Below are 17,215 nucleotides of genomic sequence, written 5' to 3'. Positions count from 1 at the left end.
GCACATCATTAAACCACGAACACAATTTAGCCGCAACCACCGTAATCGAAAACATTCCCACATCACCGTTACTATTAAGGAACACAGCCATAGGCTAAAAAATTAAAAAAAAAAGGCAAAAAGCCAAATTATCACTCTTTCCGTAAGATATATAGGACCCCAGAGACAACAAAAATAGAAATAATCCACAACTCCTTACAAATTCTGGTTTAAACAAACCCACCAAGTCATCAATTCATTACACCAACAACCAACATCAGAGTTCAAAGAAATTCCATTAAAGCACTACCGAAATATAAAATATTTAATCACCAAAAAATCGAACTTTAGGCAAACCAACCACCAACCAATAAGTCTGCCAACAAGAAAATAAAACCGAAGGCACAAATATAAAGAACAAATACCTAAACTCAATTTTTAGCCATACCAATCAGACTAAAACTATTTTAAGCCGAAAAAAAACAAATCATATGGAAAAAAAAGGCCATTAAGGAATAAGAAAAATCAAAATGATGTGCCACCTTACCAGCAAAATTAATTTAGACGCTTACAAAACATTTGGATTGGTAAGGCCAAAGACGTGGAATAGAATTCAAGGAAAACAGCACAAATGCACCTTACTTAAAAACCAAAACCCACTTTGGGATAAGAACACTTTTGAAAAAAATGCGGTTAACTACAAAACAGGCAGCATCCAACCAACCGCCGTACCAAAATAAGGCAAAATTCTACCAGCAAAAAGAAATCAATAATTAAAACATAGGAATTTACCCCTTAACCTGTGGAAGGGAAGGTCTTTAAGACAAAACAAAAAATCATACATCACAAAAAAAAAGAATACCAACTGAAAAATTTGCACAAAACAAAACAAGAACAAATGAAAAAAGCAACACTGGGAAAAATTTACAGCAAAAAACCATTTCCAAAAAGAAAATCTATTAATCGCCATTCTCCAATTGAAAAAGCAAAAAAACAGTCCCAAAAAAAAAACTATTTCTTAAAAAACCCAATCATTTAATCGGAAAGCAAAAAACAACTCTAAAACACACACACCTTCCAATTCTTTAAACAGGAAAAAAATAATTGAGGGAAAAACTGGACATTATTCAGTTGTGGGTTGGAACAATCCAACCCCGAATATTTGAATAAGCTCCATTATCAACGTATACCCACCGCAGTTCACTTACCAAATTTATCCCAAAAATTATAAAGAAAAAACCTGGTTGCACAATTTTTGGCGCCCACTAGAAACTGAAACAAATATTCCATCAATTGAGAAAACTAAAAAAGTGGTAAGAAAATTATGGAATATTACTGTTCTGTAAGAAATGACCAACAGGATGATTTCAGAAAGGCCTGGAGAGACTTACACGAACTGATGCTGAGTGAAATGAGCAGGACCAGGAGATCATTATATACTTCAACAACAATACTAGATGATGACCAGTTCTGATGGATCAGGCCATCCTCAGCAACGAGATCAACCAAATCATTTCTAAATGGAGCAGTAATGAACTGAACCAGCTATACCCAGAAAAAGAACTCTGGGAGATGACTAAAAACCATTACATTGAATTCCCAATCCCTATATTTATGCACACCTGCATTTTTGATTTCCTTCACAAGCTAATTGTACAATAATTCAGAGTCTGATTCTTTTTGTACAGCAAAATAATGTTTTGGTCATGTATACTTATTGTGTATCTAAGTTATATTTTAATATATTTAACATCTACTGGTCATCCTGCCATTTGGGGGAGGGGGTGGGGGGGTAAGAGGTGAAAAATTGGGAACAAGAGGTTTGGCAATTGTTAATGCTGTAAAGTTACCCATGTATATATCCTGTAAATAAAAGGCTATTAAATAAAAATATATATATATATCTCTGTTGCTCTGGAAGAAGGGAAAGATAGTTTAATTTCCAGAGTCTGGAAAATCAGAAGTTTGGTTGCCTTTTCTATTGTAATGTAATATAAAGTAACGTAATGTAAAGTAGCTGTCCAATGCATATAACATCAATAAAGAAAGAACAGTTAGATTAGCAATAATTTAAATGTTCTTAGGTTTTACCTGTGAAAAACATTAAACTACTGGAAACAGTTAATACATTTGTACAAGCTGTCCATGCTTTCCTAGCTCTATGATATACATTACTTTGATACTTTCCTTATGATACCTAGGAGTATATTAAATTCCATAACTTCACTGCTATTTCCATTGGGTAGGACTGAGGTTGATATAAAACTATTCCTGTTAGCAGTTGAATTTTTTTATTTTTCTAACTTGTATTTAGTGATTTATTTATAGTTAGTCTCTAGATTATGTGATTAGAAAAGTTGCTGTAGTCATATAACATAAGGAGGTCAAAGATAAAGTGAAAGTTACCAGATATGTATGAATGTATGTATGTATGGGTGTATGTATATACACATGAATGTATGCAGTGTATGTATGTATATGCATATGCAAGTATTTGTGGGCATATAGCCACATGTGTATGATATATATAAACTTACATGCACACATGTATATATTATGTTTACACATGATATGTTTATAAGCATGCAAGACATGTGCCAGGTAAAATATATGCACATTCATAACCATACACCAATATCTGTGCAAATAAATAAATGTCCTTCCAAGAAATTAGAAGTATAACGAGGGGCCATTACATTGAAAATAGTTGAATAAATCATGTTACTTCTATATAATAGGATATTATTGAGCTCAAAAATATTAAGAAGTTAAAATGATTCAGAGACATAAATAGATGAAGAGCATGAGAAAGAAAACAGTGCTCCTAGACACAGCATTGTAAAGGAAAACAACATTGAAAGAGTTAAGACTTCTAATCAATGTAATTAGTGAACAAAACATGCAGAAAGTTGGCTGTGAAATGCCTCTTGACATTATACAGCAAAGCAATGAAGTGGAGGTGAAGAAAAAGGCATACATCTTCAGATATCACCAATAAGCTAAATTGTCTTTCTTGAGTACTTGATTATACATATTTCTTACAAGGAATGGTTATATTATGGTTGTCAAAGGAAGAGGGCATTTTACACATATAAGTATGCATATGTATGTGCATCATATAAGAATGTATTGTTACATAATAGAATATATCCATATATCAGTATTATATATAATAAATGATAAATATATCATACATTGCATGAATGTATGTGCAGGTATATAGATATACATATATAAATGAAAATAAAGTATATTAAATGTTACTAGAATATAATATCAATATTTTTGTGCCTAATAACTCCATATCTATATTCTCTATTTATTTTGCCCTACACATGTGTACACATGTTTATGTATTTATTTACTATTCAATTATTTATTTGTGTGTGTGTGTGTGTGTGTGTGTGTGTTTGTGAGTGTATTTATCAGTCAGACAGAGAAACCCACAGAGACAGAGAACTATAATATCTTTCCATTATAAGTGGTGCAAGTGTTTGTGTATGTGTGTATTTATGTATGTGTTTTATTATTGATTTGACTTGGTTGAAGGAAAAGGCAATATGCATAGGATGATTAATAATGAATAGGACTTTATAAATAACTAATGCTATTCTTGTTAGAAAACAAATATGATCATGTTATATCATTATTCTCATTTTGCTTCTGTTTTATGCAAAAGGTTTTATTTTTTATAGTTAAAATGATCTATATTGGCATGTGACAATTACCTTAATATTAAATTTCCTCCAGTTATGATTTTGAAAGATAAGACCTTCTGTTTTCTGGTATATTTTCTTTTTAAATAATATGACTTTTTTTTTTTTTTTAAATAGTATCCATTTAGATTTTTTTCTGTGTTATATAATGTAAGGCAAAAGTGTCAAATGATGCTTGCTACCAAGTCCCTGACATTCCTGAGTACCTCTACAACTGCATGATAACACAATTTGTAAATTATTAACAACATAAAAATCATAATATAAATCATATTAATTTATTATTTTCTGTTCCTACACAGTCCTCAAGTTTTATTTCAATTGAGCTTGACACCATAAAATTAAACATTTCTGGCCAAACTGCTTTTTAATTTTCCCAGTACAAATTTTTAAAACAATGAATATTTCTTTCAGAAACCACATTCAGGTTTCCTAACACCACAGCATATTGTCTAAAAAATAAATAGCCTATAGCCTCAATAACATTCTCCAATTAAACGCATTTTAGGCATTTGGCTTTTGGATACTTTATGATATGATAAACATATGCCTATAATTTCACAGTGTTATTTTTGGTTGAAATAGAGTTCTTAGCTATGTGTCTTAGGACCTAGATATAGGTAGTTTACCAGCATTATAGTATAACGAACTATTTCTGTACTCATCGGAATGTCATATAGAATGGCAAAAAAAAAACAAAACCAAAAAAACAAAAACAAAAAAAAACCTTAGACTTTTGAGAATGAATTATTACTTCTTTGAACATCCTAAACTTGTATACCCTCTTCTGTGGAGAATTTTTCACTGGTAATGAGATTTATTTTTTGCATTGCAGTTCATTTTTCATAGGATCCAATTGCCCTTTTTAAGGATACAAATGACTTAAGCTGATGTTTTGGTCTAAAGGAAATAGTCCTTCTCTTTGTACTCATTCTATTTTTGTTAGATGCCACCCACAACTAGAGCTGTGTATGAAAAAAATAAAAAAGAAAGTATTTGCACTGCTGGCGGAAATAGACGATGAAATGGATGATGAATGTGACATTTTTGCTTACTTTTTTCCCTCTATGGCAAAAAAAATCCAAAAAAACTGACTTTTCCAGTTATAAGAATTCTTTTCTAACTATTAGAAAAATTGTTCAAGGTCTAGAAATTAAGTGAATATGTTTTATGAGAGAAAGTTTCTCTAAGGGACCCAATGTTCCGAAAGAATGAAGGTTGCCCAGTCATTTTGTTAAAGGCTAGTATAGTTACTTTATAACACAGGCACACACATATATCTATAGAGATACAGCCTCATTCTCACACAGGCTGAGAACTTTTCTTGTATTTCTTTTTCTCTGCTTACTTTTTTGCTTTTCTGTTTCACCCTTGTGAAGCACGGGAGACTTGAGAATTGACTATCATTCTGGGATTGTAAATTCAAGGACAGATGTTCTCTCTGGATATATAAATCCCAACCTGTCAATCAATTCATAAACTCCTGTTATGCATACTTTCTGAATATGCTATATTCATTACTGTAATTGAAGTTTTTAGTTACTATTTTTCTTTCTTTCATATTCCAAAATTATTACACTCATGTACACTTCAATTCTGGCTGCAAAGGGGGAAAAAAGTACATTTTTAAAACAAACAAAAAAATCAGTCATCCTTTTTATGTTCAATTTCTATTCTCCATTTTTATTATCCCACAATAAAACTACTCTTTGTGGCCTTTCCTTTAGTAAAGTACATGTAAATACTAGTTAAATAAGTGTGATGTCTTCATCAATACAATTGGTATAAAAATACTTGTACTGCCCACTGTGAGAGAAGTGCATAAAATTACCCTCTCCAAATGATCTTCAGGTACTGATTTCAATATGTTTCCTAATGACTGCAGCTTCCATTAAACTTCCTCACTTTGTTTGTCCTAATAGCCCTACTAGATCTCTGGTATTACATCATTAACTTCCCTGAAATGTTTATTCAGCCATTTCTTAATTGATGGATATCCTTTCAATTTCCAATTCTTTGCACCACAAAAAGAGCTATTATGGATATGCTTGTACAAAAAGGTAATTTTCTTTTTTTTTTTAAATCTCTTTGGGATACAGATCCTCTGTTAGTATTGCTAGGTCAAAAGGTATGCAGTTTTATAACCATTTGGTCACAGTAACAAATTGTTCTCTTAGAATGGTTGGACCAGTTCACAACGTCACCAATAGTGTCTTAGTGTCTAAATAATTAATAATTTCTCAATTGGTAGATGGTTCATATTTTTTAAAAATTTGATCCTGTCTTTTCTATATTCAAGAAATGAGGCCTTTCAACGACCCACACCTAACACCCTATATCATGATAAGAACAAAATGGCTTCATGATTTAGACATAAAGTGTGATATCATTATAAGCAAATTTGAAGAACAAAGGATAGGTTACCTCTCAGATCTGTGGAGAAGGAAGGGATTTGTGGCCAAAGAAGAACTTGAGTAGTTTATTTAATGCAAAATGCATTAAAGGCCACTGCAGTCACTTTATAACACAGGCACACACATGTATCTTTAGAGAGACATCCTTGTCCTCCCATAGGCTGAGAACTTTTCTTGTGTTTCTTTTTCTCTGCTTATTTTTTTGCTTCTCTGTTTTTGTTTTTGTCTTGGGGAGGGTTTCGGGGAAAGGGAGGGAGATAAAAATTTGGAACACAAGGTGTTGCAAGCAAGAATAATGAAAATTATCTATACATACGTTTTGAAAAAAATTTTAATAAAGAGAATGTCTGTTATGTCATTTGGTGCATATATGATTATCATTCATATTACTTTATTGTCAATGGTAAATTTAAGAAATATGTAATTTTATATTTAAATATTTTAATTAAATCTATTTGTGCCTTTTCTTTTCTTTTTTTTTTTTTTTTTTTTTTTTTTTTTGTTTTGTTTTTTAAGGGAGAAAGAGTGAGACAGAAAAAAGAGAGAGCAAGAAAGGGAGAGAGAGAGAGAGAGAGAGACAAAGACAGAGACAGAGAGACAGAGACAGAGACAGAGACAGACAGAGAAACAGAGAGAGAGGTATCTATATAGAGCAATAAAGACAGAAATATCTAGATATATCAATTAGAAATAATCTATTTTTATATACCTAATCTCTCTATCTCTATCGGTTTCTGTCTTTCTCTCCACACACATGTACACGTGTATATATTTATTTATTAATTATTTATTTCTCTCTTTCTTTCTCTCTCTCTCCCTCTCTCTCTCTCTCTCTCTCTCTCTTTTTATGTGTGTGTGTGTGTGTGTGTGTGTGTGTGTGTGTGCTGACACCAGCTGCTCCTAAGGACCTGACTGATGGTAGGGATTTGGGGCCTGACATTGTAGGTTTGTCAGACAGTTCAGGTCTGGGGCTGGTCACCACAAGAGATGTGTCTGCTGTCCTCTGGCTTAGTTCTAAGGAATGAGTCCTTGGACTTGATACTCTGGGATCTTCTCTGGTGATTGAGGCTTGGAGTCAAACATCACAAGTGGTTTATCAGACTACTATGACTTCTGACATATAACTATTAATGTTTTCTCTGGTGGCTCAAGCCTTTGGCCCATCCCAATATCACTCATTTAGATGTTTCCTCCAATTCTGCAAATCACAACAATAAAAATAATAACAGTATTGGTAAAATTTAAATAGTGCTTTAAAGATTGCAAGATACTTTCTAAATAGAGGTTAAGAAAGGCTAAATTGTTTCCCCAGGATCACAGACTGGTAAATGTCTAAACCCATATTGGAAGTCAGGAAGTTTTGATTTCACATCCAAATCTCTACCTACTGCATCTCTAGCTGCCTAGGGCCCATTCATGCCTTTGTGCTATTGTCACTTATTTTCTCCAATAATTTCAAAGTAACCATCTCCTCAAGGCTCTAGTACAACATTTTCTTCATAAAATGTAACACTTAAACTGTCCACCTATTTTCTCTTACACTTACCATATAACCAGCAATTACTTTCATTATGTTTTCTTTCTCATTACTATTCTCCTATGTTTGCCAATGATGTGTATTCTCCAGTTCTACCTTATAATTCATTCTTTCTTATGTATTTCATTCTTATCACATCTCATCTACCATGAACTTTTTTGTTGCATTCTCTATGACACCACTGTCCATGTCTTCAAAGAATTTGGTGATTGTATGAGTCAAAAAGAACAAAACAATTTCATTCCCTTCTCTACACACTTCTCTGCTTCCTCCATATTTCAGGTCCCTGCTATGCTAAAGATTCCTCAAGAATTCCTGTACTCAGGAAAAATGGAAAGGGCAACTGAGAATGAGAGAAGTCAGACATGTCATAATCTTTGATAATGAATTATCAGAAAACAACCCAATATCTGAAAACCATCCTGTATAATGGCTGTGAGTTTAAAAGGAGATTGTCCTGCAGATGCTTCCAAATAAGAGCTCACAAAGTATAATCTCGTTTTTCATGCAACTCATCAATTTGATCAAGGACTTTGCTGCACCATCAGCCTTACATATTTGTGGAAATGCATGCCTACATGCACACACACACATGCACACATGCATGGGCTGATAGACTTTTCCTTTAAAATTTTTGATACCTTTTTCAGTTTTCAAGAAATTAAAAATGATAGTCTGCATATATTTATATTTATGTATATATTGTGTAAATAATAATAATAATGGTTACCAGGTGTATAGCACTTTATTTTTGCAGAACAATTTAGCATTATTATCTCATTTATTCCTCACAACAACCCTAGGAGATAGGTGCTATTATTACTTTTATTACAAATGAGAAAACTGAGGCAGATTAAGTGACTTACCCATAGTCACATAGCTACCAAGTATCTGAGAACAAATTTCTTCATGACATGAAGTTCATGCTCTGTATAACCCACAACACACATATACATACCTATACTATTCTCTGTCTCTACGTGTTTGTCTCTCTGTTTTTTCTCTCTCTCTCTTTTTTTTTTTGTTCTAGTGCCTCTCTATTACATCTAGGAGATAATGGATATTACTTTTTGCACTTAACAGTTTTTTACATTTTGTTTCTAATGTATTTCTAGTATTTCTGTATTTCTAGACTGATTTCACATTTTTCTTCCCTCTTCTTCCCAATTGTTCTCTATCTCAGTACACCTGTCTTATTTCCTGTTTTTGATACATGACATTCCATCTCTTACCTTTTGTGTCAGATATGCTCTCTACATAATTTTTGAAATTGCTAAGTCCCTTCAAAGTTTCCCTTTCAAATAAAGCCTTCAATGATCCTTCCCCTCCTCCTGTCCCCTAGCTGTCTTTATTCTTCTACTTTCTTTTCAAAAGTATTTGCATGTTTTTGCCTAATTTATCTATATCTATGTAATTACTTCTTTAAACATTTCACCCTAGCAGTATATGAACTTGAAGGCAGGGACTTTTTAATGTTTGTTTTTATATTCTCAATGCCTAGATGTACAATAGTGCTAAATAAAGATCTCACCTGAATTGGAGAAATAAGCTTGATGTAAACATTTGACAATGTCCTTCTGAAATCTTTATGGAATTATTTGTCTCATTCTACTGCTTAAATGATTCATCCATATGTGGGTGTTTTACCAAACTCTTGTGGATAATATTCTCAATTAGACTTTATTTTTATCTTTTTTTTTCCTTTTCATATAATGAATAGTATAAGAAAAATCATTACAAACTTACCTAGGATTTCATGGTATTTCCCCACCTTTTCCAGAATTCCTGGATTACACAATATTTAACCCCCAAATATGGTTACTTAATTATTTTGCATATTTTTCTTTTCTCATTAAAATTTTCATAAGCTGTTGATAGTTATGTACCTTTTATTATAGAACAATAACTAGATCAGTAAATTAATTGAAAAGTAAATTTTTATAAGGAATTTGAGTTGTTAAAAGAAAAAAAATCTTTATAAGACACATAACATAATTTTTGTATGCTTTCCATTACTTAGCCACAATATTCTTGTGCACAGCTTTAGAGAACAAGGATGCCATATTTTTTTTCCAAAATAATTGTAGGTTCAAAGAACCAGAACCAAGTCCACAGTCTGGCTTCAGTTCTCCATATCATTTCTTACTCAAAAATTGTGCATGATATTGATTTCTATACTTTTCCCTTTTCTCCTATTCCAAGAGTTACACAATGAAAATAACTGTGTACAAATAAGATAATACATACAGGATAAATTGGGAATATCCTCAGAGGAAAGGCACTATAATAAAGAGATGCCAGGAAGAACTTTAAGTCTCTTAGGTGAGACTTAAAAGGAAGCCAGCAAAGTCAGGAGGCAGAAATGCTAAGGGAGAGAATTCCAAGGATGAGATACAATTAGTGAAAATGCTTGGAGTTAGGGATGCAGTATCATGTGAGAAGAACACCATGGAGAGTACATTGTAACTGGACTGAAAAGTACTTAGAGGGGAATATGATTCGAGAAAACTAGAAAAAAGAAGGAAAAAAGAATTTAAAATTTAAACTGAGGATTTTATATCTGATCCTGGAAGTAATAGGAAACTACAGGACATAACTGAATGGTTTGGGAAGAGATGGAATGGAGTTGATATAGTCAAATCTATGCTTTATGAAGACCAAATTTAAGAGTTAAATGGAGAATGGATTTCAGTAAGGAGAGATGAGGCAAGAAGCCCAAGCAGAAAATGACTGCAATCATTAGGCATAAGTGGATCAGTAGCTACATCAGGGTTCTGGCATACTCAGAGGAGAATAAGGGGGTATTGCTAAGAGTTTTTAGTTTAGACATGGAATATGTGTAAGGAGTCAATAATGACACCACACAAGCCTGAAAGATACTTGGAAGAATAGTGATACCCCAGAAAATAATAGGGAAACTTGGAAGAGGGAACAATTGTTGGAGAACAAGATAATGTGTGAACATTCAAGATGTGTAATTGGCAGCTGGACATAAAAGAAAGGAGGTCATTGAAAAATTTTATATATAATGGAAATATCCTTTAAGGAGAGACTGAAGTTTAAGAAACTAGTTCAAAAATGGGAGATAAGAATTACTCTCTTCATAATGTCACGTGGCTTTGTTCAGAGAAAAAATAAACACAAAACTATCAGTGGGTATATTCTTACAGGTGCACACACATCTACATTGGTATATGGCCCTAGGCATATTTTAATATGATATATAATGAAATTTCTTCTTTTCATGATCCTGGAGATCATGATGGATGATACTATATACTTAGAACTAATGTGTTTGAGGAATTTTGGAAAGAATAAAAATAGGAAATAGAATCTGAAAATAAATAGGTATGGGATGAAAAAGCAGAAGAGACTAATGAAAATACTAATATTTTCATTTCATTCCATTAATGCAAGCATTATGATATTTCATTTTCATTCCTAACAGGGTAATAAAAGAAACAAAAATAGCGAAGCAGGGCAGTAAATTTGGTAAAGCATCTGATATGGAATTATATAACAGGTTCACATTCTGCCTTTGACATTTCCTATGTGACTTCGGGTCAAGCCCTTAATACATTAGTTCTCAGTTACCTTATCTGTAAAATAAGGGGATATAATAGATTGTCACTGAGGTTCTGTAAAGCTCTCCATATATGATCCTTTGAAAATACCTCAGAAAATCTTTAGATTGTAAGATATAAAAGGACTAGGACAATGAACAAAAAAATAGGCTGACAGAGGCAGAAAAACAAAAGAAGGAAAAAAAAAATCCAGCATGATGGGCATAAGATGAAAATACAGAAAAATATAAGAGAACAAATAAAGACTGGGAAAGATTTATAGAAAAAATGGGCCATAACTACATCATCTGCACATTTCATGTGCAGACCTTGGACTACTCTGGATAGGATTTCAGTTTGTGCTGAGTTCTGTTTCTTTTTTAGAAAGCTTTGAAATTCTTTTCTGCGTATGTGAACTTTGGATACTTCCAGTGTTGTCATAAACAGGCTTTATTGCATTTATTTTATGGCAGGAACTTGGGACCACCAAAATCTCTAAGAATTTCAGCCCAAATTCATTGCAGGAATGATATTTAGACTTATTTATGTTGGGCTAAAGAGGTAAGTATACACAAGAGATTTTGCTAGGATGAGGAGGCTATGTTGAAAAAGAAAATCTCCAAAATTGATCAATGTACATAGTTTATGAACAAAGCAATAAATAGTAATTAGTAATAAGAGTAAATTAGTAATACATATATTACTTCCCTCCCTACAAAATGAACTCTTGGGAAATAGGAAACCTTTTTACCTCAATTGTTAGATAATTTATAGAATAACATACTATATAATACATAGTATATGCTCAAAAAATCTTTCAGGTAAGTGAATATATATTAAAATCAGGCACCGGAAAAATCAGAGTATTAAGGGCATTTTAATAATGTAGCTACATTTACATGATATTTTAAAGTTTGTAAAACCTTTTACGTACGCTATCTAATATGCTTTTCACAACAACTATGAGAAGAAGGTATAATTTTTAACATAATTTTATAAATACGGAAGCTAAAGCTAAGTGATTCACTCAAGGTCACATAGTTATGTTTAAAATAAGATTTAAACTCAATTCTTCCTATCTCCAAAGGCAGAAAACTATTTACTGTGGCACCTAGCTGGAACAAAGAGAAGTGATGCTCCAACTTCTACCATTTTATAGAAATAGATACTCTTGCAATTGTTGGAACCCTTGATTAACACACCTGAACAGGATTCTCATCAATATTCCCACAATGTTATCCAGGGTCCAACTGAAATTTTTCAGTAACAATGAACTGACAATTATTTCCTGAGGAAGCCTATCTTACTTTTAAAATCTCTGATTACTAGAATTTTAATCCCTACTAACTAAAGAGGAAATTTGTCTCTCTGTTTCTTCCATCTACTGTTTTTGGTGATAATCCCATGGCAGCCAAACATAATACCCCTAATTCCTGTTCTACAAATCAATTTTTTCCTTTTTTTGAAGAATTATCATATAGTCTCCATCTTTTCCTATCTAAAGATCCTAATTTCCATCAAATTACTACCATTAAAATTTAAAATATAGCATATTTTGTTAATTTCAACCACAATTATATCTTTTCCAATCGTATGCTAGTAAGTATGTAATAATCAGGTTGGTTTAATCTTCAATCATAACTTTTTCTCCATCATTTTTTTAGGCCTAAGCAATGAACAATACAATAAAATAAGCTCTGATTCGGAGTGTTTTCGGACATATTATCCAATGTGAAAATTTACCAATTGGCTCTCAAGTTGTAGAGCTAACTGACTCACATCCTTACTCCTTATTTATTTAAAGTTGTCCAAATGATGTGGTAGAGAAAAAATAATATTGGTATTGGGGTTGATTGAGATGGATGCTCAATTTATATATCTCTGCAGATTACTAGTTCTGAGACCCTAGAAAAATCACTGAAAGTTTCTGAAGCTATTTCTTAATGAGAGTGTGAATGTAAATCTAATTTACAATCTTATTGGTAGAAAAAAATACTTTAAAGTTTTTTAATTGTCTTGCAACCAAGAAACATTGTATATGTTCATTATAATTAATACTAAAAGTACATGGAATCTAATGAAATAAAAATACAACATAAAATTAATTTTGAAAGGAGAATTTTATATGAACATTTTTCATATGTGGTTTTCTTAAAAGTGAACTGTTTAAGAGGTAATTTTTTTAATTTTTTCTTTTAATTTCCTGATAATAACTGCCGCTGAAATTTTGTTTTCCACTTACTGACATCGACATAAAACCTTTAGATGGCAGACATAACTCTAAGAAATCCTTTTTTGCTAAATTGTAAATTCTTATTGATGTGGATGAGTTGTTTAAATCAGTCAGTTTAATAAACATGGATTAAGTAATTCTTTTGTATCAGGAACTGTGCTTTGATAAGATCTAGGGATATATTTTAGGGGGGGAAACATTCCTTCTCTGAAGGAGTAAAGGGTAAGAGTACATGCAATTTGCTTTGCTACAAAAGATACTTTAAATACTCTTAGAAATGGAACTATATTGCAAGAACATTGTTCATTGATCCATAATCTATCAATCACCTGAATAGATTGTGTATAATTTTTGAGCCTTTTTTCTCATTTGCAAAATCAGAATAATTTTACTTTTACAATAAATACTAAGGCATGTAAATTAACCTTTAAAATACCAATGAATGTATAATATCATTGAGAAAGGTATTTTTTCTAGTACCACGTATCACAATATATTTATGTCTTCTTATTTTATTCAATTTTCTCCCTTTCATGTGCTTCTTTGGTTTTCCTACATGCTTGGCTCCTTTCCCATCATGATTTTTTTGGATTTTACTTCTTAAATAATTATTGAACACAAGTTATTATTGGGAATATGTTATAGCTTACTTATGCCCATCATGTTTCCCTGCATTGCCTTGAGAGTCTTAGAAATTTTTAATTTTTGAAGGAGAGTGTTGTTCAATTATTGATAAGTATATTGTCATCATCAGAATAAATTTAATGTGAAAAAAATGTGTGTGTCTGTATAATAATATTGGGTATAGTGTAAAAGAAGGGGAGGAAAAGCACATGGAGTTCTATACTTCCAATTATCTTACCAAACCTCTTCCACTTAATCCTCTTGGTTCTTTAGACATAATAGAAGATTGATTTCTGAACCACATTTATCTTCAAATCATGGAAAGGGAACAAAAAGGAGAAGGCTATTTGTATCTGGAATTCCATCTCTGGGATAAGGCACATAAACAAGGAAGGATGGTAGGAGAGGGAAAGAAAGGAGATCAAACTCCCCAGGACTGGCTCACCAATCCACTGTACTTTGCTGACTATCTAAATTATCTAGGATATTTTACTGTCCTACTTTTATTTCTTCTCCAGAATTTAGTTTGTCTTTGTAATGCTAGACTTAAATCTTCCTTCTACATTTCTGGTTACAAAACAAAAGTGTTATTCTATTTTCTTCTCTGAACTCCCTACTCATTAATCTCATTTCCCAAATATACTAGCCCTTTCCCAGAACAATAAGGAGGAAGACCCAGTCTGATCATAGGTGAGAAAACATCTTCAAAACATTTACTTATGTATATTGTTTTCATGCAATGATTTTTTAAAATGCATAACAAACTTTACCATTTTACTTATGATCACTTTCTCCAAATTCATCCCATGTTTTTATTCCACCAAACATTATTTTTTTCTTCACATATGTGTTTCTATTCATAATGGACAGAGTGCTGAACCTGAATCCATACCTGACCTTTTACAATTACTAGTTTTATAACCTTAGGCACATAACCACTATCTCAATTTCTTCAGTTGTAAAATGGGTATATTAATATAATGAGGGTTCCATGCTATTGTAGAGATCAAATAAAATATTTGTAAAGTGCTTAGCACAATGCCTTGAATATAGTAGGTGTTTAATAAATGTTTATTTTCTTCTTTCCTCACTATCAATAAACTAGTCCAACACTTTGTATGTAATAATTTATTACACAGACAGTGATTTAGATTTCAAGGCACTCTCAGACACATTATTTTTACTTGTTCCTCACAATAATCCTGAGGCAGACAGAGTTTTTTTTTTCCAGATTAGGAGAGGGGGATCAAACATGTTATTGATTTATCATTTCATTTTCATATATTGTTAATGGACATAAATATTAATAGTATGGAAATAGTACTTGCATTATCATTAATATAGGGACTTTTTCTTAAGACACTGTTAACTTCTTTGCAACTATTGTTTTAGAGTTCACTTTGGAACTCGGATTAAATGGCTTGTCTCAAGGACACATGATAAATATCATAAGCAAGACTTGAACCTAATTCTTCCTAGCTTCAAGACCAACTTACTATTAACTACTCCATGCTACTTCATATTTTATAATAATGTACATTATAATGATTTGTGGTTTTGTGTGAATTCTATAGTAAGTAAAAGCATACATGAGAGTAGGATTATTCATCTAAAGATAGCATCTACCACAATACCTAATACCAGTAGACAATTTATCATCTAGTTTGTTAGACAAATAGATGTTAAATATCTTGCCTATTGTCATTAGATTGTAATCAAACATCTTGGACTTCATACGGGTGTGGGTCCTAATTTCCTAAAGATGATAGTCAGTGATAGAATTATAATATATTACTCTTTTCTTCACTATATTTTTACAAAGTAAACAGTAGCAAATATTTGGGAAGGTAATGTGAGATGAAACAAAAGAAATGGAACTGAACATAAGAATAAAGGTTATATAATACTTATGTAACATATTTATATTTTTAACTTATTAAATTTACTATTTACAAAATGTTAAAAAATATGATGCGTACCAAATATTTTTATAATTTTTATGTATTTTTATATGCAGAAACTAGCAACTAGAGACAGTCAGTCTTCACTAAATTTAGTAAATCTTGGATGCAAATAGTAAAGGATCTGCAGTTTCATTATTTCCTATACAAGTATCTATGACTTACTCCCAACTTACCTGACTTAGCAGATAACTTTTAGGAACTGACAAAGGCACGGAGAGGTTGAATAATTTGTCCTGGATCAAATAAGTTTTAAGAGTTCACTGTAATATCAGAACCTATATCTTCCACACTACAAATAATAGTGTAAAAAACAAATAAAAATAATGAAAAATAGTAACCAGAATAGGTTCTTTCCTAAAGGAAGAGGGGGAAAGAAGTTATTTCCAAATAAGCAAATTGAACTAGAGATCACTAAATGGATTTAAATACAGTCTTGGGTAAAACATACCAAAAAAATTAAATAAATTTCTTAAATCCTATGTGAACATACATATGTTTCATACATGTATACTTAAGTATACATGTATACATTAAGTATACATTAAGTAAGATAAGTGAACACAACCATTTGAATTGTCTGCCTACACAAGGTTTATTTCTTTTTCTTTTGATTCTTAGCACATGTAAAAGATGCCGTTAGATACTCTGTCCTTCCATGGACAACACAATCATTTTTAGGCTAACTCTGATAGATGACATAGAGCTCTTCGTGCTAAGAGAATAGATTTCATACTTCTTTCTTTGTCTTGAGCTTCTCTCAAATTCTCTGGCATCTTCACAGATGATACTTTTCGGTGTTGATTCCTGGAATCCCCAGTTTCCCAATGCTTGTAATTTTGTTTTTTCATCATGCTGAAGAAAGATTCAGCACACAAATCTTGAGAGTCATTCATTCTATTTTTCTTATAATCTAGCCTATTTCTTCCCCTCCTGTTGGACTTCCTAGCTAATTTTTAATCTGATACTTCACTTTCTCCTGGGGAGGCCAGTTTTCCCACAAAGCCCAGCATTTGTGGAAATAAAAGTTCATTTCCTCACAGGAAGTACATTTCAAATAATTAGCAGATATTTTAATTTCATCTACCTTAAAATAACATATCAATTGCCAGATATATCTCATCTTCATCTGACTTTGTGTCCTATATTATGACTATAATCCTTTGCATAGATTCTACTTTAAAAAAT

The sequence above is a fragment of the Sarcophilus harrisii genome, chromosome 2 (genome assembly GCF_902635505.1).
Source record: "Sarcophilus harrisii chromosome 2, mSarHar1.11, whole genome shotgun sequence".
Taxonomy (NCBI): Eukaryota; Metazoa; Chordata; class Mammalia; order Dasyuromorphia; family Dasyuridae; genus Sarcophilus; species Sarcophilus harrisii.
Note: the sequence above shows the minus strand (reverse complement) of the source record.